Source organism: Ascaphus truei, chromosome 14, assembly GCF_040206685.1.
Source record: "Ascaphus truei isolate aAscTru1 chromosome 14, aAscTru1.hap1, whole genome shotgun sequence".
Taxonomy (NCBI): domain Eukaryota; kingdom Metazoa; phylum Chordata; class Amphibia; order Anura; family Ascaphidae; genus Ascaphus; species Ascaphus truei.
Window position 1 is genome coordinate 57,248,057 of NC_134496.1, and position 18,031 is coordinate 57,266,087.

General features: G+C 56.3%; 1 protein-coding gene across 3 annotated transcripts in view; it reads right to left on the bottom strand.

The window, feature by feature from the left end:
- ATP13A3 (ATPase 13A3) overlaps positions 1 to 11,385 on the bottom strand; it is a 135,398-nt gene extending 124,013 nt beyond the window's left edge. For all 3 annotated transcript variants that reach the window (XM_075571086.1, XM_075571085.1, XM_075571083.1), the window contains exon 1: positions 11,174 to 11,385. The gene's annotated coding sequence lies outside the window, so the exon portion shown is untranslated. The remainder of the gene's footprint in view (positions 1 to 11,173) is intronic.
- Between the last annotated feature and the right edge of the window lie 6,646 nt (positions 11,386 to 18,031).

Here is an 18,031-nt window from a genome sequence, read left to right on the forward strand (position 1 = left end):
GGATATACACTGCAAACTCCAGCCACAGAACATACACTGCAAACTCCTGCCACAGAACATACACTGCAAACTCCTGCCACAGGATATACACTGCAAACTCCAGCCACAGGATATACACTGCAAACTCCTGCCACAGGATATACACTGCAAACTCCTGCCACAGGATATACACTGCAAACTCCAGCCACAGAATATACACTGCAAACTCCTGCCACAGGAACTACACTGCAAACTCCTGCCACAGGATATACACTGCAAACTCCTGCCACAGGATATACACTGCAAACTCCTGCCACAGGATATACACTGCAAACTCCTGCCACAGGATATACACTGCAAACTCCAGCCACAGAATATACACTGCAAACTCCAGCCACAGAATATACACTGCAAACTCCTGCCACAGGATATACACTGCAAACTGCAGCCACAGGATATACACTGCAAACTGCAGCCACAGGATATACACTGCAAACTCCAGCCACAGGATATACACTGCAAACTCCTGCCACAGGATATACACTGCAAACTCCTGCCACAGGATATACACTGCAAACTCCTGCCACAGGATATACACTGCAAACTCCTGCCACAGAATATACACTGCAAACTCCTGCCACAGAATATACACTGCAAACTCCTGCCACAGGATATACACTGCAAACTCCAGCCACAGGATATACACTGCAAACTCCTGCCACAGAATACACTGCAAACTCCAGCCACAGAATATACACTGCAAACTCCAGCCACAGAATATACACTGCAAACTGCAGCCACAGGATATACACTGCAAACTCCAGCCACAGAATATACACTGCAAACTCCAGCCACAGAATATACACTGCAAACTCCTGCCACAGGATATACACTGCAAACTGCAGCCACAGGATATACACTGCAAACTGCAGCCACAGGATATACACTGCAAACTCCAGCCACAGGATATACACTGCAAACTCCTGCCACAGGATATACACTGCAAACTCCTGCCACAGGATATACACTGCAAACTCCTGCCACAGGATATACACTGCAAACTCCTGCCACAGAATATACACTGCAAACTCCTGCCACAGAATATACACTGCAAACTCCTGCCACAGGATATACACTGCAAACTCCAGCCACAGGATATACACTGCAAACTCCTGCCACAGAATACACTGCAAACTCCAGCCACAGAATATACACTGCAAACTCCAGCCACAGAATATACACTGCAAACTCCAGCCACAGAATATACACTGCAAACTCCTGCCACAGAATATACACTGCAAACTCCAGCCACAGAATATACACTGCAAACTCCAGCCACAGAATATACACTGCAAACTCCAGCCACAGAATATACACTACAAACTCCAGCCACAGAATATACACTGCAAACTCCTGCCACAGAATATACACTACAAACTCCAGCCACAGAATATACACTGCAAACTCCTGCCACAGAATATACACTGCAAACTCCTGCCACAGAATATACACTGCAAACTCCTGCCACAGAATATACACTGCAAACTCCAGCCACAGGATATACACTGCAAACTGCAGCCACAGAATATACACTGCAAACTCCTGCCACAGGATATACACTGCAAACTGCAGCCACAGGATATACACTGCAAACTCCTGCCACAGAATATACACTGCAAACTCCTGCCACAGGATATACACTGCAAACTCCAGCCACAGAATATACACTGCAAACTCCTGCCACAGAATATACACTGCAAACTCCTGCCACAGAACATACACTGCAAACTCCTGCCACAGAATATACACTGCAAACTGCAGCCACAGGATATACACTGCAAACTGCAGCCACAGAATATACACTGCAAACTGCAGCCACAGAATATACACTGCAAACTCCAGCCACAGAATATACACACCAAACTACAGCCACAGGATATACACTGCAAACTCCTGCCACAGAATATACACTGCAAACTCCAGCCACAGGATATACACTGCAAACTCCTGCCACAGAATATACACTGCAAACTGCAGCCACAGAATATACACTGCAAACTCCTGCCACAGAATATACACTGCAAACTCCTGCCACAGGATATACACTGCAAACTCCTGCCACAGAATATACACTGCAAACTGCAGCCACAGAATATACACTGCAAACTCCAGCCACAGAATATACACTGCAAACTCCTGCCACAGGATATACACTGCAAACTGCAGCCACAGAATATACACTGCAAACTGCAGCCACAGAATATACACTGCAAACTCCAGCCACAGAATATACACTGCAAACTCCTGCCACAGAATATACACTGCAAACTCCTGCCACAGGATATACACTGCAAACTGCAGCCACAGGATATACACTGCAAACTGCAGCCACAGAATATACACTGCAAACTCCTGCCACAGAATATACACTGCAAACTGCAGCCACAGAATATACACTGCAAACTCCTGCCACAGAATATACACTGCAAACTCCTGCCACAGGATATACACTGCAAACTGCAGCCACAGGATATACACTGCAAACTGCAGCCACAGAATATACACTGCAAACTCAACAACCAAATCAGCACTAATTTTTAGTGCAATACTATAAAAATAGCATGTAAATATTACCAGCGCTATAGAATGCAATGAAGCATAAAGCACTAACTACTTAGTAAAAAAAAAAAAATATGTACTGTACACCATGGCAGACACAGTATCACACGGAAACTAAGGCTGAGATCATGGTGTCGGCGTTGCTGCGTGCGCACGCCTGGCAAGCGCTCTTTCTGTAGTGGGCTATGCAAGTTACCCCAGTGCCTGCGCGCCTGCCGGCGAAGAGTATAGTTTTGAAAATACATCAAATTTTGTATTTTCAGGCGGCTGCCACGTGACGTCAGTGCAAGTCCGCTGGTTCAGCCAATGAGGGCGAACCAGCTTTGTGACGCGTCCGCCACACCCCGCATTGTGTCTACAATCTCCTCAGCCAAGTTTACAAATCGTTCGCAAGCGGCCACGCATGGACCACAATCCCAGCCTAAGGCTACGGCCCCAGTCACTGCGAGCACGCGTCAGAGCGCATGGCAGGCGCATGCACCAGTTTTAGCCGTGACCTGCGGTCCTAGGGTCACGATGGGACGCGCGTCCAGGAAGTGCAGGGGGAGCAAAGATAAGATTTTTGGTGGGGGCGCGGCCATGACGTCACGCGGCTGGTTTGCCCCCATTGGCTGAACAGCCGCCGTGACGAGGCCACCCCGCCAAAAAACATGTCTTTCGGCAAAGGCGGTCATGCATCCCACACACGCCGACTGGGTCCTGCCCCATAGAGGGCTGTACTTTGAGTGCGGCGCGCACAGCTGCGGCAACAACGTCTCACTATATCTGAGCAGGAGAAGGTGATCAGGATGGAAATGCAGAGAGATACTTTCTCTGTAACGCAGCGCGTACATTTCCCGAGTGTGTGTGTCCTGGGCTCAGAAGCATGCAAACACATTTTCCCCACTCAAACATGAAAGGCCAATTTAACATTTCATTGACTTCTTGCAAAAGTATTGTTTAGGCTGCATCTGCCCTGCAACCCACCGGCAAACATCAGAATTAAAGCACTTACTAAAAGAGCGATAATGTTTTACCCATCAAAATGACAATTTCAAGTGACTCACTCAGTCTGCTGAGCTCAACCATTAATGTAAAGCACATTAAGGAAAGTGTTCTCAACGAAAGCAATCAGATTTCATAAAGGAATGAAACTGCCCAGAAGAGTCACTACACCAGTGTTTTTCAAAGGAGGCTTCCCGGGCATCTCCCCTAAAGGGTTCCCTGCAATTTTCAGGGCAATTAGAAAATTGTACCAAATGAATTTACGATGCAGCTGATCTCAGACACGCTATTAGAGAGGGTTGGGGTTCCTTACAATGCATCTGATCTCAGACGCGCTATTAGAGAGGGTTGGGGTTCCTTACAATGCATCTGATCTCAGACACGCTATTAGAGAGGGTTGGGGTTCCTTACAATGCATCTGATCTCAGACGCGCTATTAGAGAGGGTTGGGGTTCCTTACAATGCATCTGATCTCAGACGCGCTATTAGAGAGGGTTGGGGTTCCTTACAATGCATCTGATCTCAGACACGCTATTAGAGAGGGTTGGGGTTCCTTACAATGAATCTGATCTCAGACACGCTATTAGAGAGGGTTGGGGTTCCTTACAATGCATCTGATCTCAGACACGCTATTAGAGAGGGCTGGGGTTCCTTACAATGCATCTGATATCAGACACGCTATTAGAGAGGGTTGGGGTTCCTTACAATGCATCTGATCTCAGACACGCTATTAGAGAGGGCTGGGGTTCCTTACAATGCATCTGATCTCTTAACCAAAAAAATGTTGGAAATCCCTGCACTACACGAACACAATATGCAGTAAATTGATGGGAGCGTCTATAGGTAGAAATGCAAAAAGAGCAGCCGTATTTAGACAAAAATTATAAACTTCAATATATAATTTTTAATTTCTATGAAATTAATGAAGGAATATTTTAAACACAAAACCAAACTTTTTTTTTGTAAAAATTGCCTGTTATTTTATTCATATTAAGGTATGCATGAAACTCATGCACAGGTTGTTTCATGAAAACCCACATATCTAGAAACAAACTATATAAATCAGTGCTTTTACACATCCCTTACACAAAAGCTCTGTATCCCCGTAAATAACAGAAACACCCAATACTAAACTCAAATGACACGGTCATGAATCATAAGAATACAAGCAAACTTTCTTCCCACTGTGTGTTCTCAGCGCAACATAATTATTTACATTTCTTCAACATATTAAACAATACAGTAAAACAGCGCGGCGCAAACTTTTTGAGCTGCGGCCCCCTTACTAGGAGCCGCAGCGTTCGCACCCCCTCCTCCGATAGCTCGGCGTCAAATTATGTCACGACACGTGACCCCACTGCGTCATTTGACGCACGTACCCATAGCGACGCGTGACATCACATGACCCTGCAGCGTCATTTGATGCCACGTTGCCAAAGACCCTGCTGGCAGCAGGTAATTGAGTTACAGAGGCCTCACCCGACATTTAATTTAAATGCAGTGGGGAAGAGCGCGGGGCCTCTGTAACCGCCCGCGCCCCCCCTGCAAATTCTCCTGCCCCCCAGTTTGCTCATTGCTGCAGTAAAAGAACAATACAAGAGTGAGATAAAGTCGGTATGCAAGAGGGAACATCAGGATAATGCCATTAACCGTCTGTTTGCCATCACCATGGAAAGATGCAAAGTGCAAGGACATGACTATGACAGGGCCGTCACACAGGGCCGTCACACAGCTCTGACAGTGCTAAACATGAACTCCCCCGGCATTTAAAGTCGTAAGCACAATACACAAGCTGGGGATTAATCTCTCTCAATGGACATACTGCTCAAGGGCTCAAACGTACAGCTTGCTTCTTAGCGACAGGCAGAACAGTGCCCTGCTAACAAGATTCTTCTTGTACTCTGAAAAAGAAAGCTGGTCTTCGTGCCTTGCATCAAGAGACCGGCCCTGTATACCTTGGGCTTAGCATGGCATCATACAAGCTCCTAAACTCGGGTGTTCACTAATTCTAATGTATTCAACATGGGCAGCAATGGATCAAGCAAATACATGTACAGTATATAGGTCCTTGTATCAATGTATACAGTCACAATAACAATCTAGGGATGAACACGACTCAGTCAGCTTTAGACATATTTATGTACAGAAAACAAAAGAAAATCTAATGTGCAGGTTTAAGGATAAACCAAAGACACAATGCATGTATGTCTGTGACTGTAGAAATGGTTTACATTAACAGAATAAAAGGCATTAAGGGTGCAAACCAAAATATTCACACACTGAAATATATACATATATATGTAACAGACCTCAAAGAGTAAGAAAAAATATTTAATCTCACACTTTCCCATAGCTGCAAATAAAAGAGCAGACTAATTATGGTGCCACCCTCCTACGAGGTTTCAGGTGGCACAATGCCACCAGGCAGGTAAAACCAAAATCCTTATGCCTGCATAACAATATTGGTGGGAGTTTCTTTCCCCCCTCCCCCTTATTCTTTCCCCCCTCCCCCTTATTCTTTCCCCCCTCCCCCTTATTCTTTCCCCCCTCCCCCTTATTCTTTCCCCCTTCCCCGTTATTCTTTCCCCCCTCCCCTTTATTCTTTCCCCCCTCCCCTTTATTCTTTCCCCCCTCCCCCTTATTCTTTCCCCCCTCCCCCTTATTCTTATTCCTGACCATTGATCTACTCAACATTTGTTTGCTTTGCCATCAACCAAACAGGGTCTGCCCCATCATCACACCCCTGCAGCACTGTCCCCACAAAAGTGCTGTTGGGCATTCAGGGAATAAGTTGTAAGCACCAAGATGCAGGGTTACCTTTTGCACGTGTGTGGATCTATGGGAACACATTTCAGGATAGTTTGGTACGGTCTTGTTTTTTTAATTAACATCCTCTGCTATTCTGGAATTTGTATAAAAACGGTACTGCTAATGCCATGAATTAACCAAAAACTGCCCTTACAATCTGGAGCTATTTGACAGGTGCGCTACAGATAATATGCTAAGCCCTCTCTCTCAAAAGGTGACCCAATGCACAAGTGGCCTATAACAACTACGACTGGGTTATTTATCTTTATGTACATCATGAAACACAGAAGGCAACTCTATATATAAATAAAGCAGTCCCTCTGTTGCTACCCCACCTCATTTTAGGTGGTCTGTGGACCTCGAGTTCTCCTAATGTACCAGTCCCCCCTCACCCACCAATACTAAGAAATGTTATGGTTTAATGAGGGCGTATGCTCTTTTCCAAATTGACGTGGGCTGCTTCCTGCGACCTCATAGGTCACAGTCACGGATTGGTTCGCAAGCAGCATCATGTCAGCGGTCAGTTTAGGCTCCCCAAAATGCCTGCGTAGCCGTAGGTGAATAACACCTTTGCCCAGGGAGATCCGGTAGTAGGGAGATGTACTCCTGTACCAGGATATCTCCCAGTTTTAACAATGTCTGTTTTTCATTAATCAAGCTGTACAAATTGCTGCATTTGAGTCTATTTGGTTTTGACAATGGTATTATTACATAAATGGTAAATTGAGCTCGATTTCCACCAGAAGCTGTAACATGAATTTGCGAGCTGGAGTGGAGTTACCGTAGTAAATTGCAGCGAATGGAAGATAGTTGACATTAGGCGACAGACACAGAGATACCTTTATGAACAGTAGATGTTCGAAAGAATAAAGCCTGATAGAACTGCTGATTCACGTTATCAATGTGTGCAGATCAAGGGGAGGGCGGAAAACGGTGTGTGCAATGTGGGCAAAGAGCAGCACATGCAAGAGACGGAAGTGAGAGACAGGCGCAGAGCGCGCACACTGACAGACAGGCAGGTGCAGAGCGCGCACAGACAGGCAGGCGCAGAGCGCGCACACTGACAGAAAGGCAGGCGCAGAGCGCGCACACAGACAGACAGACAGCCGCAGAGCGCGCACACAGACAGACAGGCGCAGAGCGCGCACACAGACAGACAGACAGGCGCAGAGCGCGCACACTGAAAGAAAGGCAGGCGCAGAGCGCGCACACTGACACAGGCAGGCGAGAGCGCGCACAGACAGACAGGCGCAGAGCGCGCACACAGACAGGCAGGCGCAGAGCGCGCACACAGACAGGCAGGCGCAGAGCGCGCACACAGACAGACAGGCAGGCAGGCACAGAGCGCGCACACAGACAGACAGGCGCAGAGCGCGCACACAGACAGGAGCAGAGCGCGCACACAGACAGACAGGCGCAGAGCGCGCACACAGACAGAGAGGCGCAGACGGGCGCAGAGCGCGCACACACAGACAGGCGCAGAGCGCGCACACAGACAGGCGAAGAGCGCGCACACAGACAGGCGCAGACAGGCGCAGAGCGCGCACACGGACAGACAGGCGCAGACAGGTGCAGAGCGCGCACAGACAGGCGCAGAGCGCCCACAGACAGGCGCAGACGGGCGCAGAGCGCGCACACACAGACAGGCGCAGAGCGCGCACACAGACAGGCGCAGACAGGCGAAGAGCGCGCACACAGACAGGCGCAGAGCGCGCACACGGACAGACAGGCGCAGACAGGTGCAGAGCGCGCACAGACAGGCGCAGAGCGCCCACAGACAGGCGCAGAGCGCACACAGACAGACAGGCAGGCGCAGAGCGCGCACACTGACAGAAAGGCAGGCACAGAGCGCGCACACAGACAGACAGGCGCAGAGCGCGCACACAGACAGACAGACAGGCGCAGAGCGCGCACACAGACAGACAGACAGGCGCAGAGCGCGCACACAGACAGACAGGCGCAGAGCGCGCACACTGAAAGAAAGGCAGACGCAGAGCGCGCACACTGACACAGGCAGGCGAGAGCGCGCACAGACAGACAGGCGCAGAGCGCGCACACAGACAGACAGGCAGGCAGACAGGCACAGAGCGCGCACACAGACAGACAGGCGCAGAGCGCGCACACAGACAGGAGCAGAGCGCACACACAGACAGACAGGAGCAGAGCGCGCACACAGACAGACAGGCGCAGAGCGCGCACACAGACAGGAGCAGAGCGCGCACACAGACAGACAGGCGCAGAGCGCGCACACAGACAGGCGCAGAGCGCGCACACAGACAGGAGCAGAGCGCGCACACAGACAGACAGGCGCAGAGCGCGCACACAGACAGACAGGCGCAGAGCGCACACACAGACAGGCAGGCGCAGAGCGCGCACACAGACAGAGAGGCAGGCACAGAGCGCGCACACAGACAGGAGCAGAGCGCGCACACAGACAGACAGGCGCAGAGCGCGCACACAGACAGACAGGCGCAGACGGGCGCAGAGCGCGCACACACAGACAGGCGCAGAGCGCGCACACAGACAGGCGCAGAGCGCGCACACGGACAGACAGGCGCAGACAGGTGCAGACAGGTGCAGAGCGCGCACAGACAGGTGCAGAGCGCGCACAGACAGGTGCAGAGCGCGCACAGACAGGCGCAGAGCGCGCACAGACAGGCGCAGAGCGCACACAGACAGGCGCAGAGCGCACACAGACAGGCGCAGAGCGCACACAGACAGGCGCAGAGCGCACACAGACAGGCGCAGAGCGCACACAGACAGGCGCAGAACACACACAGACAGGCGCAGAGCGCACACTGACAGGAGCAGAGCGCACACTGACAGGTCATGCTGTGTGTTATACATATATAACGTATGTCCCTAGCAATGTGTGTTTCTCTCTGTATATCTCACACCATGTATGTATGTATGTATGTATGTATGTATGTATTTGTAAGATTAGGAGTCATTCTGCCATTACTCGTGTGTATGTATGTGTGTATATAGTATGTGTGTGTATGTAGTATGTATGTGTGTATATCGTGTGTGTATAGTGCGTACAGTGTGTATATAGTGTGTACAGTATGTGTGTGTATATAGTGTGTACAGTATGTGTGTGTATATAGTGTGTACAGTATGTGTGTGTGTATATAGTGTGTACAGTATGTGTGTGTATATAGTGTGTACAGTATGTGTGTGTGTATATGGTGTGTACAGTATGTGTGTGTGTATATGGTGTGTACAGTATGTGCGTGTGTATATGGTGTGTACAGTATGTGCGTGTATATGGTGTGTACAGTATGTGCGTGTATATAGTGTGTACAGTATGTGCGTGTATATAGTGTGTACAGTATGTGCGTGTATATAGTGTGTACAGTATGTGCGTGTGTATATAGTGTGTACAGTATGTGCGTGTGTATATAGTGTGTACAGTATGTGCGTGTGTATATAGTGTGTACAGTATGTGCGTGTATATAGTGTGTACAGTATGTGCGTGTATATAGTGTGTACAGTATGTGTGTGTATATAGTGTGTACAGTATGTGTGTGTATATAGTGTGTGTATATAGTGTGTATGTATGTGTGTATATTGTGTATATAGTGTGTACAGTATGTGTGTATATAGTGTGTACAGTATGTGTGTATATAGTGTGTACAGTATGTGTGTATATAGTGTGTACAGTATGTGTGTATATAGTGTGTACAGTATGTGTGTATATAGTGTGTACAGTATGTGTGTATATAGTGTGTACAGTATGTGTGTATATAGTGTGTACAGTATGTGTGTACATAGTGTGTACAGTATGTGTGTACATAGTGTGTACAGTATGTGTGTATATAGTGTGTACAGTATGTGTGTATATAGTGTGTACAGTATGTGTGTATATAGTGTGTACAGTATGTGTGTATATAGTGTGTACAGTATGTGTGTATATAGTGTGTACAGTATGTGTGTATATAGTGTGTACAGTATGTGTGTATATAGTGTGTACAGTATGTGTGTATATAGTGTGTACAGTATGTGTGTATATAGTGTGTACAGTATGTGTGTATATAGTGTGTACAGTATGTGTGTATATAGTGTGTACAGTATGTGTGTATAGTGTGTACAGTATGTACAGTATGTGTGTATATAGTGTGTACAGTATGTGTGTATATAGTGTGTACAGTATGTGTGTATATAGTGTGTGTATAGTGTGTACAGTGTGTGTATATAGTGTGTACAGTGTGTGTATATAGTGTGTACAGTATGTGTGTATATAGTGTGTACAGTATGTGTGTACATAGTGTGTACAGTATGTGTGTACAGTATGTGTGTATATAGTGTGTACAGTATGTGTATATAGTGTGTACAGTATGTGTATATAGTGTGTACAGTATGTGTATATAGTGTGTACAGTATGTGTGTATATAGTGTGTACAGTATGTGTATATATAGTGTGGTACAGTATGTGTATATAGTGTGTACAGTATGTGTGTATATAGTGTGTACAGTATGTGTGTATATAGTGTGTACATAGTGTGTACAGTATGTGTGTATATAGTGTGTATATAGTGTGTATATAGTGTGTATATAGTGTGTACAGTATGTATATATACAGACACACACGCCCTGGTTACGGGAGCCTTGCTCGGGATCGCGGTGACACTCACCCGGTGTCAGGCCCAGGTATGAGGCCCCCGGTCGGTGTGAGGCCCCCGGTCGGTGTGAGACTCCCGGCCCCGGTCGGTGTGAGGCCCCCGGTCGGTGTGAGACTCCCGGCCCCGGTCGGTGTGAGGCCCCCGGTCGGTGTGAGACTCACCCTGTGTCAGGCCCCGGTGCGGGCTCTCAGGCCCGGGATCCCCGCCCTCCGGTAGCGCTGCTCCGCCCGCTGGGTCCCGCGGCCCTGCCGGTTTATCACCTGAGGCCCATACTAGTACCTGGGCCTGGGACCGAGAGACAGCGCGGAGACAGGAGGAGAGGGCACGGAGACAGGCGGGAGAGACAGCGAGGAGAGTGCACAGGGGAGGAGAGAGCGCGGGGAGGGAGGAGAGAGGGAGGGGGAGGAGAGAGGGAGGGGGAGGAGAGAGGGAGGGGAGGGAGGAGGGAGGGGGAGGGAGGAGAGAGGGAGGGGGAGGGAGGAGAGAGGGAGGGGGGAGGGAGGAGAGAGGGAGGGGGAGGGAGGAGAGAGGGAGGGGGAGGAGAGAGGAGGGGGAGGGAGGAGAGAGGGAGGGGGGAGGAGGAGAGGGGAGGGGGAGGAGAGAGGGAGGGGGAGGAGAGAGGGAGAGGGATTAGAGAGGGAGGGGGAGGGAGGAGAGAGCACGGAAAGGGAGGGGGAGGAGAGAGGGAGAGGAGGAGGAGAGAGGGAGGGGGAGGGAGGAGAGAGGGAGGGGGAGGGGAGGAGAGGGAGGGGAGGGAGGAGAGAGGGAGGGGGGGGAGGAGAGAGGGAGGGGGGGGAGGAGAGAGGGAGGGGGGGGAGGAGAGAGGGAGGGGGGGGAGGAGGGAGGGGGGGGAGGAGGGAGGGGGGGGGAGGAGAGAGGGAGGGGGGGGAGGAGAGAGGGAGGGGGGGGGAGGAGAGAGGGAGGGGGGGGGAGGAGAGAGGAGGGGGGGGAGGAGAGAGGGAGGGGGGGGGAGGAGAGAGGGAGGGGGGGGGAGGAGAGAGGGAGGGGGGGGAGGAGAGAGGGAGGGGGGGGGAGGAGAGAGGGAGGGAGGGGAGGAGAGAGGGAGGAGGAGGAGAGAGGGAGGGGGAGGGAGGGGGAGGGAGGAGGAGAGAGCGCGGGGAGGAGGAGAGAGGGAGGGGGGAGGAGAGAGGGAGGGGGAGGAGAGAGGGAGGGGGAGGGAGGAGAGAGCACGGAGAGGGAGGAGGGGAGGAGAGAGGGAGGGGGAGGAGAGAGGGAGGGGGAGGAGAGAGGGAGGGGAGGGAGGAGAGAGGGAGGGGGGGGGAGGAGAGAGGGAGGGGGGGAGGAGAGAGGGAGGGGGGGAGGAGAGAGGAGGGGGGGGGAGGAGAGAGAGGGAGAGAGGGGGGGGGAGGAGAGAGGGAGGGGGGGGGAGGAGAGAGGGAGGGGGGGGGAGGAGAGAGGAGGGGGAGGGGGGAAGGGGAGGAGGGGGAAGGTGGAGGAGAGGGAGGGGGTGGGGGGAGGAGGGGGAGGGGGGAGGAGAGGGAGGGGGAGGGGGGAGGAGAGGGAGGGGGAGGGAGGAGAGGGAGGGGAAGGGGAGGTGAGGGAGGGGGAAGGGGAGGAGAGGGAGGGGGAGGGGAGGAGAGGGAGGGGAAGGGGAGGAGAGGGAGGGGAAGGGGGAGGTGTGGGAGGGAGAGGAGGGGGAGGAGAGGGAGGGGAGGGGGAGGAGAGGGAGGGGGAGGGTGAGGAGAGGGAGGGGGAGGTGAGGGAGAGGAGAGGGAGGGGGAGGGGGAGGGGGAGGAGAGGGAGGGGAGGAGAGGGAGAGGGTGGGGAGGGGAGGAGAGGGAGGGGAGGAGAGTGGGGAGGGAGGAGGAGAGAGGCCGGGAGGGAGGGGGGAGAGAGCGCGGGAGGGGGGGAGAGAGGCGGGGAGGGGAGTGGGGGTGAGGGAGGAGGGGGAGGAGGGGGGAGAGGGGGGAGGAGGGGGGGAGAAGGGGGAGAGAGAAGGGGGAGGGGGGGAGGAGGGGGAGGAGGGGGAGGGAGGGGGGGAGGAGGGGGGGAGGAGGGAGGGAGGGGGAGGAGAGAGCACGGGGAGGGAGAGGGAGGAGAAGGCACGGAGACAGGCGGGAGAGACAGCGAGGAGAGTGCACAGGGGGAGAGAGAGCGCGGGGAGGGAGGGGGAGGAGAGAGGAGGGGGGAGGATGAGAGCGCGGGGAGGGAGGGGGAGGAGAGGGCACGAGACAGGCGGGGAGAGACAGCGAGGAGAGTGCACAGGGGGAGGAGAGAGCGCGGGGAGGGAGGGGGAGGAGAGAGGAGGGGGAGGGAGGAGGAGAGAGCGCGGGGAGGGAGGGGGAGGAGAGGGAGGAGAGAGGGAGGGGGAGGAGAGAGGGAGGAGAGAGGGAGGGGGAGGAGAGAGCGCGGGGAGGAGGGGACGAGGAGAGAGGGAGGGGGAGGAGAGAGCGCGGGGAGGGAGGGGGAGGAGAGGGCACGGAGGACAGGCGGGAGAGACAGCGAGGAGAGTGCACAGGGGAGGAGAGAGCGCGGGGAGGGAGGGGAGGAGAGAGGGAGGGGGAGGGAGGAGGAGAGAGCGCGGGGAGGGAGGGGGAGGAGAGGGAGGAGAGAGGGAAGGGAGGGAGAGGGGGGAGGGAGAGGGCGGGGGGGGAGGGAAGGAGGAAGGGGAAGGAGGAGGGGCACGGAGACAGGCGGGAGAGACAGCGAGGAGAGTGCACAGGGGGAGGAGAGAGCGCGGGGAGGGAGGGAGGAGGGGAGGGGGGAGGGAGGGAGGAGGGGATGGAGGGAGGGGAGGGAGGAGAGAGCACGGGGAGGGAGGAGAGAGCACGGGGAGGGAGGGGAGGGAGGGGGAGGAGAGGGAGGGGGAGGGGGAGGAGAGGGAGGGGGAGGGGGAGGAGAGGGAGGGGGAAGGGGAGGAGAGGGAGGGGGGAGGAGGGGGGAGGGGGGAGGGGGGAAGGGGAGAAGAGGGAGGGGGAAGGGGAGGAGAGGGAGGGGGAAGGGGAGGAGAGGGAGGGGGAGGAGAGGGAGTGGGAGGGGGAGGAGAGGGGAGGGGGAGGGGGAGGGGGAGGGGGAGGAGAGGGAGGGGGAAGGGGAGGAGAGGGAGGGGGAGGAGAGGGAGGGGAAGGGGAGGAGAGGGGGAGGAGAGGGAAGGGGAGGAGAGGGAGGGGGAGGGGGAGGAGAGGGAGGGGGAAGGGGAGGAGAGGGAGGGGGAGGAGAGGGAGGGGGAGGGGAAGGGGAGGAGAGGGAGGGGGAAGGGGAGGAGAGGGAGGGGGAAGGGGAGGAGGGGGAAGGGGAGGAGAGGGAGGGGGGGAGGGGGGAGGAGAGGGAGGGGGAGGGGGGAGGAGAAGGAGGGGGAGGGGGAGGAGAGGGAGGGGGAAGGGGAGGAGAGGGAGGGGGAGGAGAGGGAGGGAAGGGGAGGAGAGGGAGGGGGAGGGGGAGGAGGGGGAGGGGGGAGGGGAGGGGGAGGAGAGGGGAGGGGAGGGAGAGGAGAGGGAGGGGGAGGGAGAGGAGGCGGGGAGGGGGAGGGTAAGGGGAGGGAGGGGGAGGAGAGGGAGGGGGAGGAGAGGAGGGGGAGGAGAGAGGGGGAGGGAGGAGGAGAGAGCGCGGGGAGGGAGGGGGAGAGAGCGCGGGGAGGGGGAGGGAGGAGGGGGTAGTGGGGGGAGGGGGGGGGAGGGAGGAGGGGGAGGGAGGGGGGAGGAGGGGGAGGAGGGGGAGGAGGGGGAGGAGGGGGGAGGAGGGGGGGAGAGGGGGGGAGAGGGGGGAGGGGGGGAGGAGGGGGGGAGGAGAGGGGGAGGAGGGGGAGGAGGGAGGGAGGAGAGGGCACGGAGACAGGCGGGAGAGACAGCGAGGAGAATGCACAGGGGGAGGAGAGAGGGAGGGGAGGGAGGGAGGAGAGAGGGAGGAGGAGGAAAGAGCGCGGGGAGGGAGGGGGGAGGAGAGAGCGTGGGGAGGGGAGGGAGAGGAGAGAGCGCGGGAGGGAGGGGGAGGAGAGAGCGCGGGGAGGGGAAGAGAGGGAGGGGAGAGGGAGGAGAGAGGAAGGAGAGAGGGAGGGGGAGGAGAGAGAGGGGAGGAGAGAGTGCGGGGAGGGAGGGGGAGGAGGGGGAGGAGAGGAGGGGGGGGAGGGGGAGGAGAGAGGGAGGGAGAGGGGGAGGAGAGAGGGAGGGAGAGGGGGAGGAGAGAGGGAGGAGAGAGGGAGGGGGAGGAGAGAGCGCGGGGAGGGAGGGGGAGGAGAGAGCGCGGGGAGGGAGGGGGAGGAGAGAGCGCGGGAGGAGGGGGAGGAGAGAGCGCAGGGAGGGAGGGGGAGGAGAGGGAGGAGAGAGGGAGGGGGAGGAGAGAGGGGGAGGAGAGAACGCGGGAGGGAGGGGGAGGAGAGAGCGTGGGGAGGGAGGGGAGAGAGCGTGGGGAGGGAGGGTGGGGGAGAGGGAGGGGGAGGAGAGAGGGAGGGGAGGAGAGAGGGAGGGGGAGGAGAGGGAGGGGGAGGAGAGAGCGCGGGAGGGAGGGGGAGAGGGAGGAAAGAGGGAGGAGGAGGAGAGAGCGCGGGGAGGGAGGGGAGGAGAGAGCGCGGGGAGGGAGGGGGAGGAGAGAGCGCGGGGAGGGAGTGGGAGGAGAGAGGGAGGGGGAGGAGACGGAGAGGAGGAGAGAGAGGGGGGAGGAGAGCGCGGGGAGGGAGGGGGAGAAGAGGGAGGAGGAGGAGAGAGGGAGGAGGAGGAGGAGAGCGCAGGGAGGGAGGGGGAGGAGAGAGCGCGGGGAGGGAGGGGAGGAGAGAGCGCGGGGAGGAGGGGGAGAGAGAGCGCGGGGAGGGAGGGGGAGGAGAGGGAGGGGAGGGGGAGAGAGGGAGGAGAGGGGAGGGGGAGGAGAGGGAGGAGAGAGCGAGGGGGAGGGAGGGGGAGGAGAGAGCGCGGGGAGGGGGAGGAGAGGGAGGAGAGAGGGAGGGGAGGAGAGAGAGGGGGAGGAGGAGGGGGAGGAGAGAGAGGGGGAGGAGGAGGGGGATGGGGGAGGAGGAGGGGGAGGGGAGGGGGGGAGGAGGAGGGGTGGGGGGAGGAGGGAGGGGAGGGTGGACGTGGAGGGGAGAGGAGGAGGAGGAGGGGGAGGGGGTGGGAGGGGGGAGGCGGAGGGGGAGGGGGGGAGGAGGGGGGGATGAGGAGGGGGGAGGGGGATGGGGGAGGAGGAGGGGGGTGGAAGGGGGGAGGAGGAGGGGGGGAGGAGGGGGGGAGGAGGAGGAGGGAGGGAGGAGGAGGGGGAGGGGGATGGGGGAGGAGGGCGAGGGAGGGGGGAGGAGGAGGGGGAGGGAGGGGGGTGGAGGAGGGGGTGGGGGGGGTGGATGAGGAGAGGGGGAGGGAGGGGGGTGGGGTGGGGGGGGGGGTGGAGGGGTGGAGAGGGGGGTGGGGAGGGGGAGGAAAGAGGGAGGAGGAGAGGGAGGAGGGGGGAGGAGGGGTGGTGGAGGAGGGGGGTGGAGAGGGAGGAGGGGGTGGAGAGGAGGGAGAGGAGGGGGAGGAGAGGGAGGGGGGGGAGGAGAGGTGAGGAGTAGGGGGAGGTGAGTGAGGGAGGGGGTGGATGGGGTGGAGGGGGGGAGAGGGAGGGGTAGGTAATGGAGGGGAAGGTGGAGGGGTGGAGAGGGATGGAGAGGAGGGGTGGAGGGAGGGGGAGGAGGGGTGGATGGGGGAGGAGAGGAGGTGGGGTGTGGAGTGAGGGAGGAGATGGAGTGGGGGGAGAGGGAGGGGGTGGGAGTGGGAGGAGAGGAGGGGGGTGGAGGGGGAGGGAGGGGGGGTGTGGAGGGTGGAGGAGTGAGGAGGGGGAGAGGAAGGGGAGGAGAGGGAGGGGAGGAGGGGAGGAGAGGGAGGAGGGGGGGGTAGGAGAGGGGGGTAGGGGGGTGGGGGGGGAGGAGAGGGGGGAGGTGGGGGTGGAGGGGGAGGAGAGGGTGGGGGTGGAGAGGGAGGGGGGGGTGGGAGGAGGGGGAGGGAAGGTGGGAGGGGGTGGAGAGGGAGGAGGGGGTGGTGGGGAGGAGGGGGAGGGGAGGGAGGGGGGAGGGGGAGGAGAGGGAGGGTGGAGGGGGAGGAGGGGAGGAGAGGGAGGGAGGGGGAGGAGTGGAAGAGAGAGAGGGGGAGGAGAGGGAGGGGGAGGAGAGAGAGGAGGAGGGGGAGGAGAGGGGAGGAGGGGAGGGGAGGGAGGGGGTGTGGTGGAGAGGGTGGGGAGGAGAGGGAGGGGGAGGTGAGATGGGGGAGGAGAGGGAGGGGAGGAGAGGGGGAGGGGGGAGGAGTGGTGGAGGGGGAGGAGAGGGAGGGGGGGAGGAGAGGGAGGGGGTGAAGGCGGGGGGAGGGGGAGGAGAGGGAGGGGGGTGGAGGGGGAGGAGATAGGCTATGGCTGTGTGCATATAAGATTGTGTCATCTGCATACATGTGTATTGAGGCTTCCTTACAAGCTGTAGGAAGATCATTGATGAACACTGAGAAGAGTAGGGGCCCCAGAACAGAGCCTTGCGGGACACAACAGGTGATATCCAGGGGGTTGGAGTTAGAGCCTGAGATGGACACATGTTGGGATCTTCCTGATAGGTAGGACTGAAACCAGTTTAAAGCATGCTTCCCTATTCCAGAGCTCTGGAGTTTGTTAAGCAGGATAGCATGATCAACTGTGTCAAAGCCTTTGCAAAATCTAGGAATACTGCACCAATGAGTTGTCCCATTTCCATTCCACACTGGATTCATTGCAAACTTTTAGCAGGGTAGTTACGGTGGAGTGTTTGGGGCGAAAGCCAGATTGAATTGGTTAGGGAAATTTGTCTTGGTATAGTAGTCACTTAATTGGGAGTGAACACATTTTTCCATGACTTTGGATAGAATTGGGAGAAGTGAGATTGGCCTGTAGTTTGAGACAGTGTTTTTGTCCCCACTTTTGAAGTTTGGGACAACTCTGGCAGTTTTCCAGGTCTTAGGGATATGGCCTGCAGACAGGATAGAGTTGACTATGGAAGCAATTGGTTTGGCAATGGCTGGGGCACCAAGTCTTAGGAACCTAGATTGTAGTAAGTCAGGTCCACATTCGCTGCTTAGTTTTAA